Source organism: Rhincodon typus, chromosome 4 (genome assembly GCF_021869965.1).
Source record: "Rhincodon typus isolate 14 chromosome 4, sRhiTyp1.1, whole genome shotgun sequence".
In the NCBI taxonomy this organism is placed as follows: Eukaryota; Metazoa; Chordata; class Chondrichthyes; order Orectolobiformes; family Rhincodontidae; genus Rhincodon; species Rhincodon typus.
This window is the reverse complement of record NC_063335.1, coordinates 74808036-74830089: the sequence shown is the minus strand read 5'-3', so window position 1 is coordinate 74830089 and position 22054 is coordinate 74808036.

The window sequence follows — 22054 nt, the reverse complement described above, 5'->3', positions numbered from 1 at the left end:
TTCCAGTCATTCCATGCTTCCCTGTCAGCCTGTATCCCTTGCCCAGACAGCTTGCCTCTCTGTTTATCAGCCTCCTCTACCCATGCCTGTTATACTCTAGCCTCTCTCAGTCACCCTCCATACTATGTTCAACATAGACTGCCATTACACAATCTTAACCATTGCTTGACATAGCTGAACATTCCTCAAAGAGAATAAAGCAACAGTTACTCATTCCAAAGCCCAGCATGTATAAGTGCTCACCTGCTGCACGTTTCTCATATACAGTTGTGAATCTGAAGGTATCTATTGGTTGCTTGCACAGAACTTAAAGGAAAAGGGAACTTAATTCTGGTGAGTTTTAATAAGCATGCATGGTAACAACTACACACAATAGGGCGCCATAGTTCTTTCTATTGGGAAATTCAACCTGTCTTTGAAGTTTCAAGAACTTCTTTGCAAAATTTAGTTCCGCTGTCAAGGAACCTGATTTTTAGGAAAGAATGCAGGTAGAGGAACTTAGTTGGAAGATAAAAAGCTAAAAGTCAGGTTCCTTGACAGTGGAATTAATTTTTGCAAAGAAATTCTCAGAACTTTAAAGGTGGGTTCAACCTCCCAATGGAAAGAGCTATGAAGCCCTATTGTGTGCAGTTGTTGTCATATATACTCATTAAAGCTCACCAGAATTAACTGGGCACGCAGACACTACAAAGACAGAGTAGGCTTCTAACTATCAGAGGTGAATGTTAACGTGCACCATGTAGATGGCACCAAAAGCGGGTGACCCTTTGTGAACTCTCTACTGCAGATATTGTTCTCACATTTCTTATAATCGTCCCGCACTTTTAAACCCAAATTCTGAGTCAGTAAAAATTACTAATAATGTTCTTTTAAATCTACTTACAGTTCTGAAGATCCGACAAACGCCCAGACCTGAGTATTACTGACGATGGATTCACCAGCTCAGGGCGAACCCACCAGCTTCCCGCAGGCCCCATGAGGATACCCGGGACCAAGGCCTGAACTCTGACCCCGCAGTGACCCGATCGCATGGCGTGTGCACAGCCCCAGACCATTATGGAAGCCAACCTCCCATCCATGGTCTCCATTTACACTTCTCATTGCTGTGGAAATCACCAAAGACCACTCCAACCACGGTAATGCTCTCTTCCAACCTCTTCCATCAAACAGAAGATACAGAGCTTGAACTCACACACGCCAACAGGTTCAAGAACAGCTTCTTCCCTACTGTTATTAGACTGCTGAATGGACCTTTCTAACTTCAGATAATGTTGATCTTGCTAATGTTGATCTTGCTTTGTATACCTCCTGAGCAATTGTAACCTTGTAGGCCAAGCAGCATCAGAGGAGCAGGAAAACTGACGTTTTGGGCCTAGACCCAAGTCAGCTTTCCTGCTCCTCTGATGCTGCTTGGCCTGCTGTGTTCATCCAGCTCTACACCTTGTTATCTCAGATTCTCCAGCATCTGCAGTTCCTACTATCTCTGAAACAATTGTAACTTTTATGCCTCACTCTGTCTAAGCATCCTATGATCTGTATGTCCTTGTTTGCTATGATCTGCCTGCACTGCTTGCAAAACAAAGCTTTTCACTGTACTTTGGCACATGTGACTAAAATAAATCAAATCAAATCAAATCAAGTCAAATCAGTGTCATCTTGGGGAACTGGGCATCATGTTGGAAGAAGTTCAATGTCCTCACTCAAGAACCTTACAATCAGAAAGCTTGACATCATTCAACACAAACTCATTCTCTTTGTTGGCCATAAATATTCAGCCTCTCTGCCATTGATGCTCAGCAGCAACAGTGTATGCTAAATGCAGAAATTCATAACGTCTTCCAAACCATAACCACTTCCATCTAGTAGGACAAGGGTGGCAGATACATGGGAATGCCACCATCTGCGAGTTCCCATCCAAGCCACTCACCATCCTGACTTGGAAATATATCACTGTTCCTTCACTGGGTCAAAATCCTGGAATTCCCTCCTTAACAACACAGTAGGTGTACATATACAAATGGACTGTAATGGCTTAAAAAGGCATCATGGGCAAGTGGGGAAAGGCAATAAATACTGGCTCAGCTAGCAATGCCTATGAATAAAGAAACAAAGTATGGTGAAGATCAGCAAATACATTTCAAAATATATCTTTCTAGCCTACCCATTAATGTTCAATGCTGCTTCATTCTCCATCTTCCCACAGAAATCCCCTCTACTTTCTTATCAACGTCCCCTATCTTTGCATGATTCAAACTTCACATTTATAGCTTCACCTGATATTTAGCACTGCTGTAAGTTTCACAAATACATCTCACAGCTTGCACACACTGGCAGATATTCAACTGTGGCAGACAAATCACCCAAATAGTTAGGTCATACATACAGATGCATTTCACTCCAGGACAAATTGGACATAAGTTCAAGAAGCACCATCTAACTATGGAAACAGGCTACATTTCTACACCACAAGGAATCTTCATTGGAATAGCTATGGCTAAGGCTGTGTCCTATGGGAAGACTGAACAAATTAATAATAACATTACCTCCTACTTATACCCCCTCCTCACATCCCACTAGCCAACACCCATTCCAAATCTTTTTATTTACAAGCTGTGAATGGTATAAGCATGGATATTACATTTTTCCTCCCTTCCTTCATTGCAATGCTATCCTTGTGTCTTCCTCCTCAATAACTATGAAGTACTTCGAGAAGTTAGTCATGACTCACATCAGCTCTAGCTTCCCAGCCTGCCTTCGTCCCTTGCAATTCACCTAACTTTGCAACACCATCTCCCTGGCCCTACAATCATCCCTGGAACATTTGGATAACAAGGTTGCCTACGTCAGGCACTTACTTATTGACTACAGCTCCACCTTCAACATCATAACTCCAACTAAACTAATTTCCAAACTCCAAGACTTAGATCACTGCTCCACCCTCTGCAACTGGATCCTCAACTTCCTGACACACAGACTACAATCAGTGAGAATAGGTAACATCACCTCCTCCACGATAGTACTCAACACCAGTGCCACAAGGCTGCTGACTCAACCCCTTACTACACTCTTTATACACTCATGACTGTGTGGCCAAATTTCATCCTAACTCCACCTATAAGTTCGCTGATGACACTGCTGTTGTGGATCGGATCTCAAACAATGACGAGACAGAATGCAGGAAAGAGATGGAGTGCTTGTTGCATGGTGTAACAATCTCTCCCTTTGTGTCAGCAAAATGAAACAGCTGGACATTGACTTCAGGAAGCAAGGAGGAGGGCACATCCATATCCATTTCAAAGGTGCTGTGGTAGAAAAGTTCCTAGGAGCGATGATCATCAATAATCTGTTCTGGTTCACTTACATTGAGGCGACAGTCAAGAAAGCACAACAACTACTTCCTCAGGAAGACAAGGGAATTTGGCACATCCGTAAAGACTCATACCATTTTTTTATAGATGCACCATAGAAAGCATTATATCTGGATGTATCACGGCTTGGTATGGCAACTGCTCTGCCCAGGACCATAACAAACTATAGGGAGTTGTGAACACAGCTCAGTCTATCATGCAAGCCAACCTTCCATCCATTGACTCCATCTGTACTTCCCGCTGCCTCAGAAAAGCAGCCAACATCATCAAAGATCCCTCCCACCCTGATAATAACCTCTTCCAACCTTTTCTGTCAGACTGAAAATACAAAAGCTTAAACACACGCACCAACTGATTCAAGAACAACTTCTTCCTGGCTGTTATTAGCTTCTGAATGAAACTCTCAAATTTTAAATTTAATGATGATCTCGCTCTTTGTGCACTTTCTCTGCAGCTGTAACATTGCATTTCTCATTTTGTTCTATTACCCATAATGCACTTTGTAGTGTATGATCTGCCTATACTGTACGCAAAATAAAACTTTTCACTGTACCTAGGTATATGTGACAATAATAAATCAAAACAAGAAATGGAGAATTTCCACTTTGCCAGGCACTGATGTATGAGAATGAAATGCAACAGGAACAAGAGACTAATGTTAATGAAATCTCACAATCCCAACCAGCAGTTCAGATTCCAGCATTGTGCTTACTTTAGAGGTTACCTTAGAGATTTCAAGACTTCCAAAATAAGCTCTCTATTCCAAGCTTCAATACAGCAAGCAGTCATCACAAGGCCATAGGAAATATTTCAAGGATGTTCTCAAAACATAGAATCCCTGCAGTATGGAAGCAAGCCACTCAGCTCATCCAGTTCACACTAAACTTCCAAAAAGCATACCACCCAGATCAACACCCCTACCCTATTCCTGTAGCCCTGCATTTCACATGGCTAATCCACCTAGCTTGCACATCCCTGGAGACAATGGGCAATTTAGCATGGTCGATCCACCTGAACTGCACTTCTTTGGACTGTAAGAAGAAGCTGGAGTACCTGGAGGAAACCCACACAGACATGGAAAGAATGTGCTAAGCTCACACAGTCGCCCAAGGATAGAATCAAACCTGGGCCCTTGGTGCTGTGAGCAGCAATGCTAACCACTGAGCAACCATGTTTTCCCATCTTCCCCGAAAAAAATAAAAGTTACGCTTTGACTGGTGGGAAGCTCTAGTCCAAGGCGAACCAAGCAGCAGTTATGAATGAGTTAGCTATTTCAGATCCTGATGAAGAACAAGCGCTAAGGAGCATTTGGAGATCTGAGCATTCCAATCACTTCTCAGCCACTACCTGCCCTACCTATGGAAAGGTGTGTGGAGCTAGTTTAATCACCTCAGAACACACAAATCCAGATAGTCATTCTCAATCCTGAGGGAAACAAAAAATGTTGGAAATCACAGCGGGTCAGACAGTATCCATGGAGACAGAGCAAGCTAACATTTCAAGTCTGGATGCTCTTCATCAGAGACTCGATCCTGAGGGACAGCCTAAGAAGAGAAATCTACACATGATGTGTCACAGGACACATGTCCCACAAATAACTAAGAGCAAAAAGATAGCTCAAGAACCAGCTTGTTGGAAGGTGGCATGACTCATGGACTGCACTGCAGAGGAATGAGAAACATATTTTTATGGGATGTCATGTGGATAAAAGATAATGAGCATGCAGAATGAAATGCATGATGCTTTGGTAGGCCTGCCAGAAATGCTGCTGCCACTTTCTGGGAACATAAAGCAGTCTCACTGCAATCTCTCACAGGGCCCAGATTGAGCCTGCAGCCTGTCCATTCAACATGGACATGATGGCCAACTCCACAAGAACCCTTGAAAGCTCAGCCATGATGACGCGTTTGGCTTCCATGAGCTGAAGTGGTGTAGTCTAAAGCCAGGCCTTTAAGGCTGGAGCTGCTCAAACATGTCCTGGAGGCCACCTATAGTTTCCCTTCATGAATGCCAGTAGACTTCCACCAGGCACATTGTGGTCACTGGAACAGTCCGTACCACTAGAATAGACAAACCTAAATGCAAGGCAGGTACTAAGATAATAGAGTAGAATGATTAGTTGTTGTTTTTTGTATGATATATTAAATAGTTTGTTGATAATATTAATTTGGAGTGATTATGCTGGTGTTTTATATCAGCGTTGCAGCTAATATGCTGGCTTTAATGGTCAGTGACAGAAAGAAGGACAGTTGTTCACTAGTACTACAGTCAGAGGGGTTGATTATGGACAGTTTGCCAGAAAGGGGACATATTAGTGAACTCAAACCTTTCTTCTCCTTCTCGCCATCTTGCCCAGTTAATTGTCATGCACCCGGAGGCAAGGTCTGTGCCCTAATGATGGACAGATTCAGAAGGATACAGCAGGCCAAAGTGAATTGGGGTGCATGCTCTGGTCAGTATTCGAGCTCCTCCAGAATAGTTCAGGCTGTGGAAGCAATGCTTTCATGTGGCAATATGACTCTCATTATATGATAGTTAGGTTGCACAGGGGGAATCACAAGTCAAATATGGGTGATTGTCCTTATCGTCCCACAACTGCCCTCTGGTTTGAAATAGGCGAACAGACACCCAACAAAGGTTGTTTCTGTGATAGACATTGGGCTGTATAATATGCTAAGTAAGGTCTCATAACAGCTGCATGTTCAGGGACTCTAATCTTTTCCAGTTGTTATACTTTCATTACCTTTAACCACAGTCCAACATAGGCAGTTGACACCACTCTTCCTCATGGAGAAGCTTCCTTTTTCTGAGAGAGCCATTCGCATTCTGTTTGGAGAGAGTAGCGAGCTTCCCATTCTTGACGTAAAGAGTGTCTGTCACTTCTCTGGTGTAGCTGTGGGCCGTGAGCTGGAAGATATTAATGGTGTGGCCTGCTCCAATCTGGAAGAATACTGACTTGAAGGGGTTCATGGCCAACGTTACCTTTACAGCTACTATTCAATACTGCTTTCAACCTGCTGTGAGGCTGCAAGTCTGTCTGCAAGAGGTGGCTGATTTTTGTGATCACTTCTTGCATAAAAGAGACATCATGTAACTGCTCCTCTCTGAAGCAGAGAGAAAATTCTGGATAGATAAGGCCTCTTGCTGAGACCTTTTTGCTTCCTTTACATCCCTCCCTCTATGTCCTACTCTCTGTTATCTTGGCTTGTTCTCCCTGATATGCTTCAGGCCGAGGAGAATACAATTGTAGCACCCATGACAGGAGAAAATGTCTTTAGCAAGTGAAAAATCATTCCCTATAGACTTTGTCAACTTTAAACAGCAGGAGGAAACTCACAGCAGTTCACAGAGGAAACTCATTCAGCAGACCTTGTAGATATTGATCAGAAACTAATCTGAACATAGCTGTATCAGAGATAGTAGGAACTGCAGATGCTGGAAAATCTGAGATAACAAGGTGTAGAGCTGGATGAACACAGCAGGCCAAGCAGCATCATAGGAGCAGGAAGGCTGATGTTTCAGGCCAAGACCCTTCATCAGAAACATAGCTGATGGTTTCTTTAAGTATCACTGATGGAAGGCCATTCTTCCTGCAAATACATTCAGCTACATGAGGTTCTGAGAGGATAGTAAGGACAAAATAGCAGCATTAGCATCAGTATAGGAGTTGGGAGGTCATTTTGATTTTGTATTGGACATTGGTGAGGCCTCTTCTGGAAAATTATGTCTACTTCTGGTCACCCAGTTATAGGAAGGATATTATTAAGCTAGAGAGGGTTCAGAATAGATTTACCAAGATGTTGCTGGATACGGAAGGTTTGAGTTATAGAGAAAGGCTGCATACACTGGGGCTTTTTTTTACTGAAGCATAGGAGGTTGAGAAGTGACCTTATAGAAGTTTATGAAATAATGAGGGGTATAGATAGATTTAATGGTAATTTTCTTTTCCCTAGGATGGGTGACTTTAAGACTAGGGGCACTTTTTAAGGTGAGAGGAGAGACATTTCAAAAAGACATCAGGGACAATTTTTTTTACACAGAAGGTGGTTCATGGGTGAAATAAACTTCCTGAGGAAGTGGTGGATGTGGGTACAATTACAACATTTAAAAAACATTTGGATAAGTACATGAATTGGAAAATATGGGTCAGGAACAGGCAGGTGGGACTAATTTATTTTGGGGTCATGGTCAGCATGGACTGGTTGGACCAAAGGGTTTTCATGTTGTATGACTCTATGATTCTATGACACCATCAGCCATATAAACTGACTGTTGGCACAAAATGCCTCAACTGCATACTTCAGGTGCATGCTTCTAACATCTGCGCTGTCACCCTTATCCATACTGCATCTGATGCAACTTGAATGCATGGCACAAATGCTATTTTTGAAACCATATTGACAAGTAAATGTCAGAAATACAAGGATTATGGTTTACTTGAATACAAATATCCTTCTGACACAACTAACAGATAAGCAGAAACTGAAATTTGCAGTCAAATTTTTTACTTGGGCCCTTGCTTCCTTCCGTCCCCCTTGCCTTCATTACTTATATTGGAGGCAGGAAAACATTCTTAAATTGATTTTCACTCCCTAAAAACTGGCTGTGATGTTTAGTTTTCCAAACTTTCACATCTATGTCATATAATAGTCGCATCTATTCTTCACAGACAACACCATGTGTGACAGCACCTGAATATAAGCAGAGCTGATCAGTTCGTACCACTGCGTTTTTCACCGGAGGCCATCTTGGGGCCCTTCATGTCTTGAATATCATTGCTTGGTCCTATAAGTATGTTAACTTACCTTTCAACCACCGTTGCATTATTTTAGCTATTTTTGATGTGAAATACTGCATAAAGTTAAACTGAAGAAATACACAACAGTAAAAATTGATAGCTATAAAAATGTTTGTACATCAGGAAGTGGAAGCAAGGGAATAACTAAAGAAATTTAGATTCACCAGGGAAGAGTAATTATACAAACTTTTAGAGCTGTGAGCTAACAAGCCCTCAGATCCTGAAGGACTTCATTCTACGGCCTTGAAAGAAGTAGCTGTAGTGGAATAATTGGTTTTCATTTTCAAAAGTCCCTCGATTCAAGGAAGTTCCCATTAGATTTGAAAATAGTGAATGTAATCCTTTTATTAAAGTTGGAGAAAGTTAGAAAGCTAGAAACTACAGGCCAGTTAGTTTAATAGCTGTCATAGTGAAAACATGAGAAGTGACTATTAAAGATATTATAGCAGGGCACTTAGAAAGGTTCTATCTCTGACTCCTCCCTTCCCTTCCTCAACATTTCTGTTTCCATTTCTGGGGATAGACTGGCCACTAATATCCATTACAAACCCACCGACTCCCACAGCTACCTGGACTGTACATCCTCACACCCCACTTCCTGTAAAGACTCCATCCCATTCGCTCAGTTCCTCCATCTCCATTGCATATGTTCAGATGAGGTCAACTTTGACAAGGGAGCCTCCGAAATGTTCACATTCTTCCTCAACCGAGGATTCCCCAGCTCTGTTGTCGACAGGGCCCTCAATCGGTCCCGACCCATCTCCTGCACTTCTGCCCTCACCCGTTCCCTTCCCTCCCGCAACAGCTATAGGGTTCCCCTTAGTCTCACCTACCGTCCCACCAGCATCCACATCCAGAAGATCATCAGACGCCATTTCCGCCACCTCCAGCAAGATGCCACCACCAGACACATATTCCCCTCCCCTCCCTTGTCCGCCTTCCGCAGGAACCGTTCCCTCCGGGACACCCTGGTCCATACTTCCTTCACCCCCAACACCTCCCCACAGCCCTACAGCACCTTCCCCTGTAACTGGTGAAGGTGCAACACCTGCGCATTTACCTCCTCCCTCCCCAGTATCCAAGGGCTCAAACATACCTTCCAGGTGAAGCAACACTTCACCTGCACCTCCAAGAATCTAGTCTACTGCATTTGCTGCTCACAATGTGGTCTCCTCTACACTGGAGAAACGAAGCGTAGACTTGGCGACCGCCTCGCAGAACATCTACGTTCTGCTCGCAAAAAAGACCCTGAACTACCTGTTGCCTGCCACTTCAATGCACCACCTTGCTCCCTGGCCAACATCTCTGTCTCCGGCTTGCTACAGTGTTCGAGTGAAGCCCAGCGCAAGCCGGAGGAACAACACCTCATTTTCCGCTTGGGGACCCTACAGCCCTCCGGACTCAACATCGAGTTCAATAATTTTAGGGCCTAAACTCTCCCATGTCCCAGCCCCGCACCCAACACACCAGGCTTTGTTACCACACAGCCTGCCACTACACACCCCCTGTTGTTAGTCACTAACAGTCCCCATTAACAACTGTTCACCCTCCCAGCCTGATCGTTAACAACTCCTTTGTCTGTCCATCTGTCTTTCTCTCTCTTTGGGCTCTATCCTATCGGTTACTCCCTACCCCACCCACCTCCCTATTTTCTTCATATAAACTGACATTTTCCCAGCCACCATCAGGTTCTGAGGAAGGGCCACCGGACCCGAAACTTAACTCTGTTTTCTCCTTCACAGATGCTGCCAGACCTGCTGAGCTTTTCCAGCAACTTTGTTTTTGTTCAAGATAATTCGGCAAATTTGACATTTGTGAAAAGAAAATCATGTTTAACTAATATAGTGGAGTTGGGTGAAGAAGTAATGTTCTGTGAATAAACATGAACTGTTGAATGTAATGTACTTATGTTTCCAAAAGGCAGCTGTAAGATAAAAGTTATTACAGAAATTAAATGCTCATAAACATATTGGCATGGATAGAAGATTGGCTAACTAACAGAAAACAGAGATTAGCCAAGAGTGGTACCACAGGGATCAATACTTGGACCTCAACTATGTACAATTTATATGAGTTCCGTAGGTGAAGGGATCTAAGGTATAGTTCCCAAAATTTTGCTGATGACGCAAAAATACATAAGAAACTAAATTCTGAACAGGACATAAACAGACTACAGAGGGATACAGTTAGGTTAAGAGAGTGGGCAAAGAGTTGGCAAATGGAACATAAAGTGGGAAAATGAGTAAATATCCAGTTTTCCAGAAAAATAAAAAGAAGCATATTACAACAAGCTTTTTTATTAACTGGTACCTATGACCAGGAATGTGCCAGATAATCAAATATTCTAGTTGATCAAGAGGTCGACATAATCTTGTAAACACACACTCAGTAATGGAAACATAATGCAGGGGATATACACATCACTGTTATACTCTATTTACAGCATAAATCACTAAAGTAATAATGCAACTTTGCCTTAAATAAAACTTACCGGCAGCAAGCCTTCTCTCCCTCAAATGACTACTCTGGCTTTGCAAAGCTTACAATAAAGCAGTAAATGTCTGGTATTTGAGGTATATAATTTTTGTCAATTTATTCAGAGTTCTGGTTCATAAGGTGCCAGTTAAAATAAAATTTGCTGTAACTGAATGATGAGAGATTGTGGAGTTCTGAAACAGAGAGACATCTGGGTATCCAGGAGCGCAGCAAGTAATTAGAAAACCAACAGAATGTTGTTATTAATTAGAAAAGGAATTGAATGCAAAAGTAGGGCGATTCTGCTTTAGCTACACAGGGCATCTATGAGATCACAACTGTACTACTGTGTACTGTATTGGCCTGGAAGGATGTAAATGCATCCAAAACAGTTTAAGGAAGTTTTACTGCACCGTTACCTGGAATATGTGGGTTGTTATATGGGTTGGATGAGCTAGATATGCATCCACTGGAGCTTTGAAAAGTAAGAGGCAACATGGTAGAAACATACAAGATCCTGAGGGGTCTTGACGGGTGGATATGAAAAGGATGCTTCATTTATGGAAGAGATTAGAAGTAGAGGTCACTGTTAAAAATAAATGTTGCCCATTTTGGACAGTGATGATGAGATATGTTTTCTCACAGAGCTGGGAGTCTTTGGAACTCTTCCTCAAAAGGCAGGGGAAACAGTCTATGAGTATTTTTAAGGCAGAAGTAGATAGATCCTCGACAATCATGGAGGGGGAAAGGTTATCAGGGGTAGGAAGGAGGTGAAGTAAGGTGGACTTGAGATTTCAATCAGATCAGCCATGACATTATTGAACGGAGAGGGAAATTTAAGGGACCAAATTGCCCTAATTCATGTGCTTGTATGAAATCCCAGACTACTGATTGTACAATGATGCTATTTTGGTGAACCAAACTAGATCATTTAATTATATTGTTTTCTTTATGCATATTTGAGGAATTTCTATTGCATCAGATCCATGGCTCCCCTTTCCCAATAATTGTCCCAGTAATTATAGCCAAGCAGACTGAAAGGGGAATTTATGTTTTCCAATATGATTTTGAGAATTAAATAGGGAGATGTTCTTGACAACATGAGTTGGAAATTTTCATCCAACAAAGTAATAATCCGTTTGATCAAATGGCGTTGCATTGTGAGAAAATGAAAAGAAACTGCATTTCAACATTCTGCATTACTGAATCATTAATAGTACAATTTCTTCTGTCTTAAAACTGATCTTGCCACGTTCTTAACAGTAGTTTCAACATATCTCCAGACAACATCAAACATTCCTCTCTTGTCAATGTTGATGCCTTTGAGACAGACACTTGTAATGGCATTTACTTACTTGGCACTTTGCAAACGCCGGAAACTGTGAGGGGCCATGACTTTGCAACATTATAGCCAGAATCTAGAAGGAATGGTGCAGAGGATTGCCTGCTTTACCCAAGCACATTCGGCTAACACGTGCTGAATTTGAGCAAGTTAGCTTTTCGAAGTATCCTTGTGGATTGGAGGCATATTGCTTAATGGAGAGAATAAAAAGAACCTGCATTTAATTCTGTGTCTTACAATTCTTCATCAGGTCCTAAGTTATTTTACCAGTTAAAGGACTTTGAAAGTATCGTGGCTGTCAATGTGCACTCAGAGAAGTCCAGCCAAATAAAAAAATCTCAAAATATCCGACAATTTTTTTTTTACATCGTTATATGATGTTAAATATTGGGTAGGATAGTAGCCCTTCTTTCAATAATTCTATAGAACTTTATATGGCCACCTAAGAAGACAGACAGTGTCTTTGATTAGCATTACATTTGAAAGATGTCACCTTCAGTTCTGCACTCCTTTGATATTTGCTGAATGTGTCAGTCTGGATTATGTGCTATTGACTCTGGAGTAAGGCTTGAATCGACGACTTTCTGACTCAGTGGTGAGATGCAAAGCTTCTACATTTGTATTGATTGCTGCATTAACTTTCTAAATTAACACAAATTGCATCTTAGTAAATACTCAACTATTATCCTTTGTTCAATGGAGAATGTACGAAACACATGACAAGAATTGGTGGAACAATATGCATTCTTTATTTGACAATATGTAGAGATTAAGGCTAAGTATATACGTCCGACTGCAGCTGCTTCAGTTTATGGACTGACTGCTAGACATGAGACTTTTGCATCACATCCTATCAGTTTAAACTGTTAAACTTGAAAACAGTTTAAGATGTACTCTCATAAAGGTACATGCACTGCTTATTACAATACCCACTATGAGTTCTGGCATGGAATTCATTCGTCTTACTCTGTCTTGCAGTGAATTTATTGCAACAGAAAGGCCCAAGACCATTTCCAGCTAGACGTTTACATGCAGTAGAGAGAAAGATAAGTGTGAAAAAGTATTTCATAGCTTTGGTCTTCATGAATTCCAACACAGGTCTCAATACAAACTGATCTAACCTGTCTAATTAGTATCAAAAGCACATAATATTTTGGCTGATATCCAAATTAATTGGAAAAGCAATACAAATAGAAGAAAGATGTTGTTTTCTTATCCAATCTTAACTTTGTTCATCCACTATATAGACTGCAGCAGTTCAGGAGGCAGCTCATCAGTACCAACTCAATAACAGTTAGGAATGGGCAATATATGCTGGTCTAGTCAATGATGATCCCAGAATAATTGAGAAAAATAGAAGTAGAACTATTTCATTTTCCACATTGCCATTGGTGGATTGCCCTGTGAGCATCATGAAAGCTACTCTGCATCACAAATTAGACCACACCAAAGAAAGAGAGTTAAAACAGCATATTATTAGGGATGACCTAGAAGCAAGTATTAGTTTTATAGGCCATATTGTACTGAACAACTCAAGTTTTTTTTTTGCAAAAATACAAATGAGGTCCTTCCACACCATTATAACTGTGATTCGGTTAATTTGGTGAGTATTAACAGTGGTGACTAATAGGACTGCAATGGTTCAAACAGGCAGCTCACCAACTACCTTCTCGGGGCAATCAGGGATTGGCAATAAATGCTGGCCCAGTCAGCGACACCAACATCCCATAAGCACATTTTTAAAAACACTCAACATGGGAAGAGATTAAGTGTTTCAAATGGGAAATGTTGGTCCAGTTTTGCCTAAGTTGTTAAGTTGTAACTCCAGAGTGTGCATGTTTTGTCCTTTTGACAGCTTTCCCATCCAGGCTTCAACATAACAAACACAGTCAGCTTCCAGTTTGAATGGAGAACTCCTGACCAGGCCATAGGATTAGGTTGGCCCAATCCATTACCTTAAGGTGAGGAGAGGGATTTGATCCCAATACTGGGTGCAGGGAGGAACATTGGTCTGATCCCAGATGGTCAAACCTAACTGTGAGTGGTGGCTGATCCTAATTGATTCACAATCTCGGGAGATCTTATGGTGAAAGAATTTTAAAAGTGTCAGTTGTAGGTTTCTCCCCCTTTTGAAAAATATGTTAAATTATAGGCTTAATAAAATCTGAAATAACTGTGGATGCTGTAAAGCAGGAGCAAAAACAGAAGTTGCTGAAAAAGCTCAGCAGGTCTGGCAGCATCTGTGTAGAAAAAAAATCAGAGTTAACGTTTCAAGTTCAGTGACCCAGCACAGTTCTGAGGAAGGGCCACTGGACCTGAAATGTTAACTCTGATTTTTTTTCTTCACAGATGCTGCCAGACCTGCTGAGCTTTTTGAGCAACTTCTGTTTTTGTTCCTTAAATTATAGGCTGCTAGTTTCACTAAAATACTAAAGAACATTAGAGCAGGAGGCTGTTTGAGCTGACACCACCATTGCGGTCTCAGTCCCACATTCCTCCTTGCATCCCTTAACATTTGCCTATCTTATCTATCAAAAATCAACCTAACAAAGCCTTGAATAAATTTAAAGACCCAAATTCCACTACCTTCTGGTGTAGATTACTTGCCACTCTTAACAGCCCTCTCAGAGAAAATAAACTGCTCATCTCTATCTTTAATCAGGAATTCGCCTCCTGTTCTGTGCTGTTTAAACCCAGACATAGCAGATCAGAGGCACATTGGGATATGATTTGAGATCTTTAAAATGTTAAACTCTAACATAACCCCAGCTCACCCATTTCTGTGTATTTAAATCCAATCCAAGTGTTTAATGTCACATAAATCAATTTTAGGCAATTGATGAGAAGCCATCTCGGGAAGGTAGTCTCACGCTGTTAATTGCTGTTTTAATTTTTAATGTTAGCAGAAAGGAGACAGACTAGTTTAAAGGGCATTCAGATGCCAATCAGAGTTGTTGTTGACACATATGTTATTATAACATGCAAACCAATGAAAGGCTGGTCAGAATATAACTGAGGGTTGCTGATTTCAATAACACCTGTGTTGTGTCAACATCCACAGATTTATTTAATTATTTTGAAAAACATAGCAAGGAATCTTATTGGGGTGAGCAACGTGGGATAAGGTGTGATTTTTGGCAGAATTAGATGAGACGTCTAGCAATCTCAGCATCGGGAGCATCTCGTTCCATCTGTTATACTTTGCACGAGCTACAAAGTGAGATTCCCGCCTGGCAGTGGCGAAATGCCAATTAAAGGGGCTTTACATTTGTGAAAAGCCTTCTTGATGGGCCAACTCATGAATATTCAGCTTTCTATCTCGCCAAACTTGCCAAACAAGCTACATGTCAGGAAAACACCTCATAGAAACCTAAACAGTTACCTTACATATTCATAAGTACATAATAAGAGCATAAGAAATAGGAGCAGGAGTAGGCCATCTGGCCCCTCGGGCCTGCTCCACCATTCAATAAGATCATGGCTGATCTTTTCATGGACTCAGCTCCACTTACCCACCTGTTCACTATAACCCTTAAATCCTACACTGTTCAAAAATCTATCTTTGCCTTGAAAACATTCAACGAGGTAGCCTTAACTGCTTCACTGGACAGAGAATTCCACAGATTCACAACCTTCTCGGAGAAGAAGTTCCTCCTCAACTTATTCCAGTGCAGTTAATTCAGTCAAGTCAGCTCACCACCTCAGTCAATTCAGCTCACCACTTGGTCTGAATGGTCTCAATCTTAGAATCTGGGCATTAACATTTCAGGGCATGCTCCATGCGCACAAACTACATGTACTCCACATCCATGGACATTGGATCTAAAATGTGCCAGCAATTTTGACTGACGACAGGTCACTTCTACTTCAATGCTGTACCATGGGCTGCACCAACAACTATGGTTAGAATGCTGCAGCCAGGACATTTTATGCTCAGGACACGCACCCAGCTCAAGGACAGGACCATGATGCACCTTCAGCTCTTGTGGTCATTATCATACACTCACTCACTCTGAGCCTACCTGAATGCACACTGTATACCTGCCTTGCATTGCATTCCATTGTCTTTTTGCTCTTTGTCCCCACAGTCAGAGATACCAGGCTCATATTACTACGGTCTTGCCTTGCCATTTAGCGCAGAAATGAAAAAAATAAGTTTGTCATGGTTGTCAGCAGGTCTCAGTCAGGTCAGGCAAGATAGCTTTCAGTCACGGGGTCCTCACACAGTAAGTCAAGGGCGGCCTCCAATGTCAGTCCAGGGGTTTGGACGCAGTCAGTTAGTCACTCAGGACAGTCAGAGTCAGGATTCTCTGTGCCTTAGGGGTGAGGAGCTGAAAGCTAGACAGCCCACCACCAGAGAATTTTCTTTCCATCTACATAGGCCTCCAAGGTGCAGGCATGGCAACAGCTTCCAGAACTGGAAGTCAATGCTGCAAGCAGCTTGCCAATAGCAAATGCCATGTTCAGAACCCTGGATCTGTTATACTATGTGTTTAATAGTCAAGTAAATAGTAATTTCCTGTGTAGCTATATGCTTAATTTTATTGAAACCCTCCAAAATCTCCAATTTAAATAGAGAATTTTAGAGGGTTCATGTTGTAGAGGAACAACCTAGCAAAAAATTCAATTTCCTGGTCAATTCCTTCTGAGTCTGCGGTGATGGGGAGTTATGATTCTATGACCAGTGGGAAGTCCAGCCTATTTTTCATTGTTTAAGTGTAACTCATATAAAATCACTTCAGATGTAGCTTAAAAGCACAAAAGGTAGGCTAGCATCTGTCATTGGGAAAATTGTAGAAATCACTACGAAGAAGTATTAACAGGATATATAGAAAATCAGGATAAAATCAGGCAGAGTCAACTTGGTTTTTGAGAGAGAAATTGTACTTGGTAAATTTCTTCGTGTTCTTTCAGGATTCGGCAGTTTGGATAAAGGGGACCAAGTAAATTTAGTTTATTTGGATTTTCGACAGACATTCAATAAGATAGCACATAAAAAGTTACTGCACAAGACAACCACACACAGTGTTGCAAATGGTAGCAGAGTGAAAACAGAGGGCCGGACAAATAATAGAAACAGCAAGTCAAGAAAATGGGTCATTTCTAGGTTAGTACACTGTAATTCATGTAGTGCCACGAGGATCAATCCTTGAGCCTCAAATATTTGTTACCTACTTGAATGAGTTGGGTGAAGGGACCATTTGTATGGTAGCAACATTTGTGGATGATGCAAACATAACAGAAGAAAGCAAGTTATGAGGAGGATACAACGAATCTGCAAAGTAACAAAGATAGGTTAAGTGAATGGACAAATATTTGGCAGTTGGAGTATAATGTGGAGAAATGTGAGGCTGTTAATTGTTGCAAAATAAACAGAAAACAGAATGGTCTAAATCTTCTGACAGGAAGTGACTGCAGCAGCATAGAATGAAGTTGGGACCTGCTGCAGCTGACTCCACAGGAACTGCCCAGGAAAGTGATACTTTTAACATGCAACTAGCCAATGCCTGAAAGCCTCTGGAAAAGACCCAACTCCAACTTGTCACCCTGAATTAGAATTGAAGACTTCAGATGGTTCTAACTGCCTTACACTTGTATGATCCCAGCAGATGTTATTACCAGACAAATCAGATTCCAGACAGAAACCAGGTTTGGTAGGCCCTGTTTTATATGGTTTGGTTTTAATCAAATGTTTTCTAACTGAAACATAAGCATGCAATAAAATGTTTTAGCAATAAAATGGAAGTTTATTAATAAAAGAAATTAAGATAAAATAGAATAATCCAAATTATCTACTTATATCACAAATTTAAAGACTTTTAAACACACGGTGGAAATGTAATCAAAATGATCCCAAAACACTCCTTTATAGTTGAAAAGAAACAAAACAGCTTTTGAATTGTACCTAAAACATCTCTGGTACAGTACCCAAAACACTGCTCACGTAATACCCCATAGCCGAGATACTGTATCTAACACCACGTTTAAGTCAGATGTGACTTCAATTTTTAGACTGAAACTGCAGATAGTTTCTTCCTGGGGTTACCATACATCTGAGCTTCACTTTACTCAGCATTAAATAACGTCCGCAGGGTTTTTATTCCAACTCCTCTGTTCTGAGACTAACATTAACTCTTCATTCTAAGGTAATCTAATTCGCTATGTCTATCATTCCTTTCTCAAGAGCAAGTCTCCAAAAACCATCCTATTCCAAGGACTTCACAGGATAGCCGCATTCAAAATTGAAATCAAAAGTCTCTGTCTTCCAGTTATGGACATTTCCCTGAAACTTAAAATACATAAGTTATATAAACCTTTGAAGTACCATTATTTACTATGCTGGGTTGCAAACAATCTAAAATAAACAAAAGTCCATTAGTGCACCAAAACATAATCCCTCTACAGTCAGCCTTCAGAAACTATTTTTAAAAGAAATCATCATGGCTGCAGAAATACTAAAATACGCACAGAACATCAGTTACTAACTCAAAAGATCAGAAACTCAGACTCACACTAAATAACATTAGAAGTTGTACATATGCATCTCACAGTTTATATTATACATTTAATAGTTAGCCAGGGTAACTATTAAACTGACCCATCCAAATCACTACAGATACTCCGAAACTCCAACACTTCTGGCATTGATATGCTCATCTCCCATCCCAGCAACTCACTCACCCACTCCCGACCTTAATACCAACATCCCTCCAGACTTGATGTCCCATGACAACCTCACCATTTTAACTTGTTCACCCCCAGACCTAACCCTGTGACATACCCTGAGTCATATCTGCCACCCTGCCCACTCACCTATATGCCACGCTATCCCGACATCCATCTGCTACCATACTTCTTTATCAACATACCGCCTTTGGGTCTGCTGTCTTCCTCCCACATACCACCATACCTCTCACTCATCTGTTCCCCTCCATCTTGTACATTTCACACTTTTGGCACCCTAATCATTCACCTATCAGACACCCTCTCCCTACCCATCTGGCACCCAATCCTCCTAACTCCCTCACCTACCTGGCACCCTACTCACCATACCAACTTAGCATCCCAACCACCCACTTATCCTACACGCTAGCCTGTTTCAGCAGCTGTCAAAGAACTTTTAAATCACCGAATAGGACGCTTAGCACTGAGAAACAGGGTGTAGATTCCATGCCAATCCTCAACGGTCCTGTCTTTGTGGATTCTTAGACCTGTTTGCATTGCTTCAGCTTCCTCGTCCAGAAGTTCACCTAAAAAACCAACGGTGAGTGGGTAGTTTTTAATCTGATCTGGATCAAAAACAGGGACTCCAGATCCAATTGGAAAATTTGGGCCAATATTATTTAAATAGAGAGATACTGCAGAACTCTTGAGTATACAGGGATCTTGGTATCCTTGCGTATGAATCATAAGAACTTAGCAGAGCAGAACAGTATGTGATTAAAATAAAATAGAATGTTGGCTTTTATTACAAAGATGATAGAAGATGAAAGTAGGAAAGTCTTGCTACCACTGGTGAGACTTCAACTGGAGTCCTGTCTACTGCTTTGCTCTCATTCCAAGGAAATGTATTGGAAACAACTCAGAGAAGATTCATTCACCTGTTTCCTGGGATGAAAGAGTTGGCTTGTGAGGAAGGGTTGAGCAGGTTGAGCTAAACTCATTGCAGTTTAAAAGCGAGGTGACCTTGTTAAACAATGGCCAAATCTCGCATTTAAAACAGCGATGAGAAGGAATTTCTTCTTTTTGAGGTTTGTTAGCCTTTGGAGTTGCTTGCCACAGATAACAGTGGAGGCTGAATCATTGAGTATATTCAAGGCTGAGTTATACAGATTTTTGATTGACAAGGCAGTCAGGGTTATGGGGGACAGGCAAGAAAACAGTATTAAGGCCATAACCAGGTCAGCCATGATCAATTGAATTGTCGACTAGGGTGGATAAGTTGAACAGAGTGCTCCTAGTCTTAATTTATCTGACCAAATGATCTAAATGGCTCAAACAAGCCATAGCTGGCATCTAAACAAGCTTTCTCAACTTATTTTTGACATCATACCATAACATTTTATTATATTGAAATTATAAGCATATAGTCCACAAGAGATGGCTTACACATTTTTTATTTCTTATTTATTTAAGCGTGTCTTTAGTGCCCTAACTAATGCACAACTTGGGTGAGAATGAAATGTACTTATCCTTGGGCCACAAATGTTAGCTTTATAAACATCAGGCAATTGTAAGTAGATGCAATGTGCTTCTTAAGCAAATACTTTGATACGTTTTGTAATGTAACCAGCATTCCATTGTAGCATTTGGCCCAATGTCCAAGACGTGTTTACGCCTGGAGTGTATGCAGTATAGTCTACATGTCACTGGAGTAAATAATCTCGGTTTGAGTTTCATTGTAAAATGGAATATTCATAATGGTAATTATTCATCTAAAGAGAAAGTAATTATTAAACTGATTAAAAAGGCAATATGTTCTTGTTACAAAAGTTGCACTTACTCTGTTTGCAAACATATTCTCACACAATAGGCCATGCAAAAGAAAGCAATATGATGATTTTGGTCTTTCCCAGAAGACTTTTGACAGTATTCTGTTGTTGTAAACGTGGAGAGCACACTGCGGCAAGGTTCATTCCCTGGCCTGAACACTTTATTCGCCAAACTCCCTGGAAAATGTCAATCTTTTGTGTTAATGGAAAAGCAATCTCCCAGAGGTTGCGAAAAAAAACATTGCAACCTGATTATTCACTGATCACAGAATGTCTACCAATGTACAAACTGCCTGCTAAAATTAATCAATTATAATAAAAGGCAACATTGAACTTCAGGCAACAGTTAAGCGACAGCATTTTGTTAAGTAATTTTGTAGAAATTCTGTGATTCTCATTTTCCAGGAAATAACAGAGCTGTAGCTTAAATAAATGACTACTGGTGTACTTAATCTCAGTACTTAATAAGGAATTATTAGATTTGTTGACAAATACATTTTTTTATTGCAAGTGTGGGAAGAATAATATATAAAATCCTAAGATGGAAGAAGGAGTAGGTGGTTAAGGATTAAAGGGAATGACATAACAGAGAGGGAGGTGAGAATTCTTCTGGGAAATGCTGTCAAGGGCAGTTTGACCACTGCTTGACAATTTTACACTGCCACTCAAATGTCTACAGTGTGCCTCTCGACTAATTAAAACATAATGGTTAATTCATTAGTCACAAGCTACTTAAGTTAATTTCTTCAGTCCCCCCACCTGCCCCTCAGCACTTTAGCTCCCACTCCTTGATCTGCACCCCCCTAGTCCTGAGACACCCAACACTAACTTGGTGCTGGACACTGGAACTTAGATTCTGGGGATTGTTTGCAGTCCCAGTCCTGTTGACTGCATTTTCTGGTACTGCTCAGACTTGACAGGAGCCAATCAATTCGATTGACTGGCAACTGGTGGTGGGGCTTCCTCTTGGAAGAGGGTCTGATATCCACTCTCCATGCGGGACAGCTAGTGTGGGCAGCAATATATTTGCATCAACTCTTCAGCTGGTGGGAACGGAAATCTTGCCATCCTAAAATCCCAATCAATGTGTTTTTGCTGGTTGTGCGGGTGTGACGTTGTTCTGCAACCATTGTGATAGCTATGTTGATCATTTTCACCTTTGCAATACTAATAAGTAGAAAATATTAACAGAAATGTTAATCTTCATCAATTAAAGCCATGAGTAAAAACAGTTCAATGAACTTGCCGTGATAAAAAGTTATTAATCTTTGTGAGTTGACACTACTGAAATCAGTCTTCTTTTATAAAAATAGATTGCTGGGTCTGATAATTACATAGTCCCCTTAGGTTGTACAGTCTTTCACCAGTGAAGTAAGTTCTTATACTGGAATATAAGCTTTGTTGAAAATCTGTCCCTTTCTTTATAAATGCTCCTGTCACAGTGGCTGATAATAATGTAGAATGGAATTCAAGATTATTACACTAAAACAGATCGCCTCTGGCACTACTCTAACAGTAAATCAAATGATATATTGTTTTCTAGATTTTCCACCCACTAACTACGAATGAGAAGATGTGT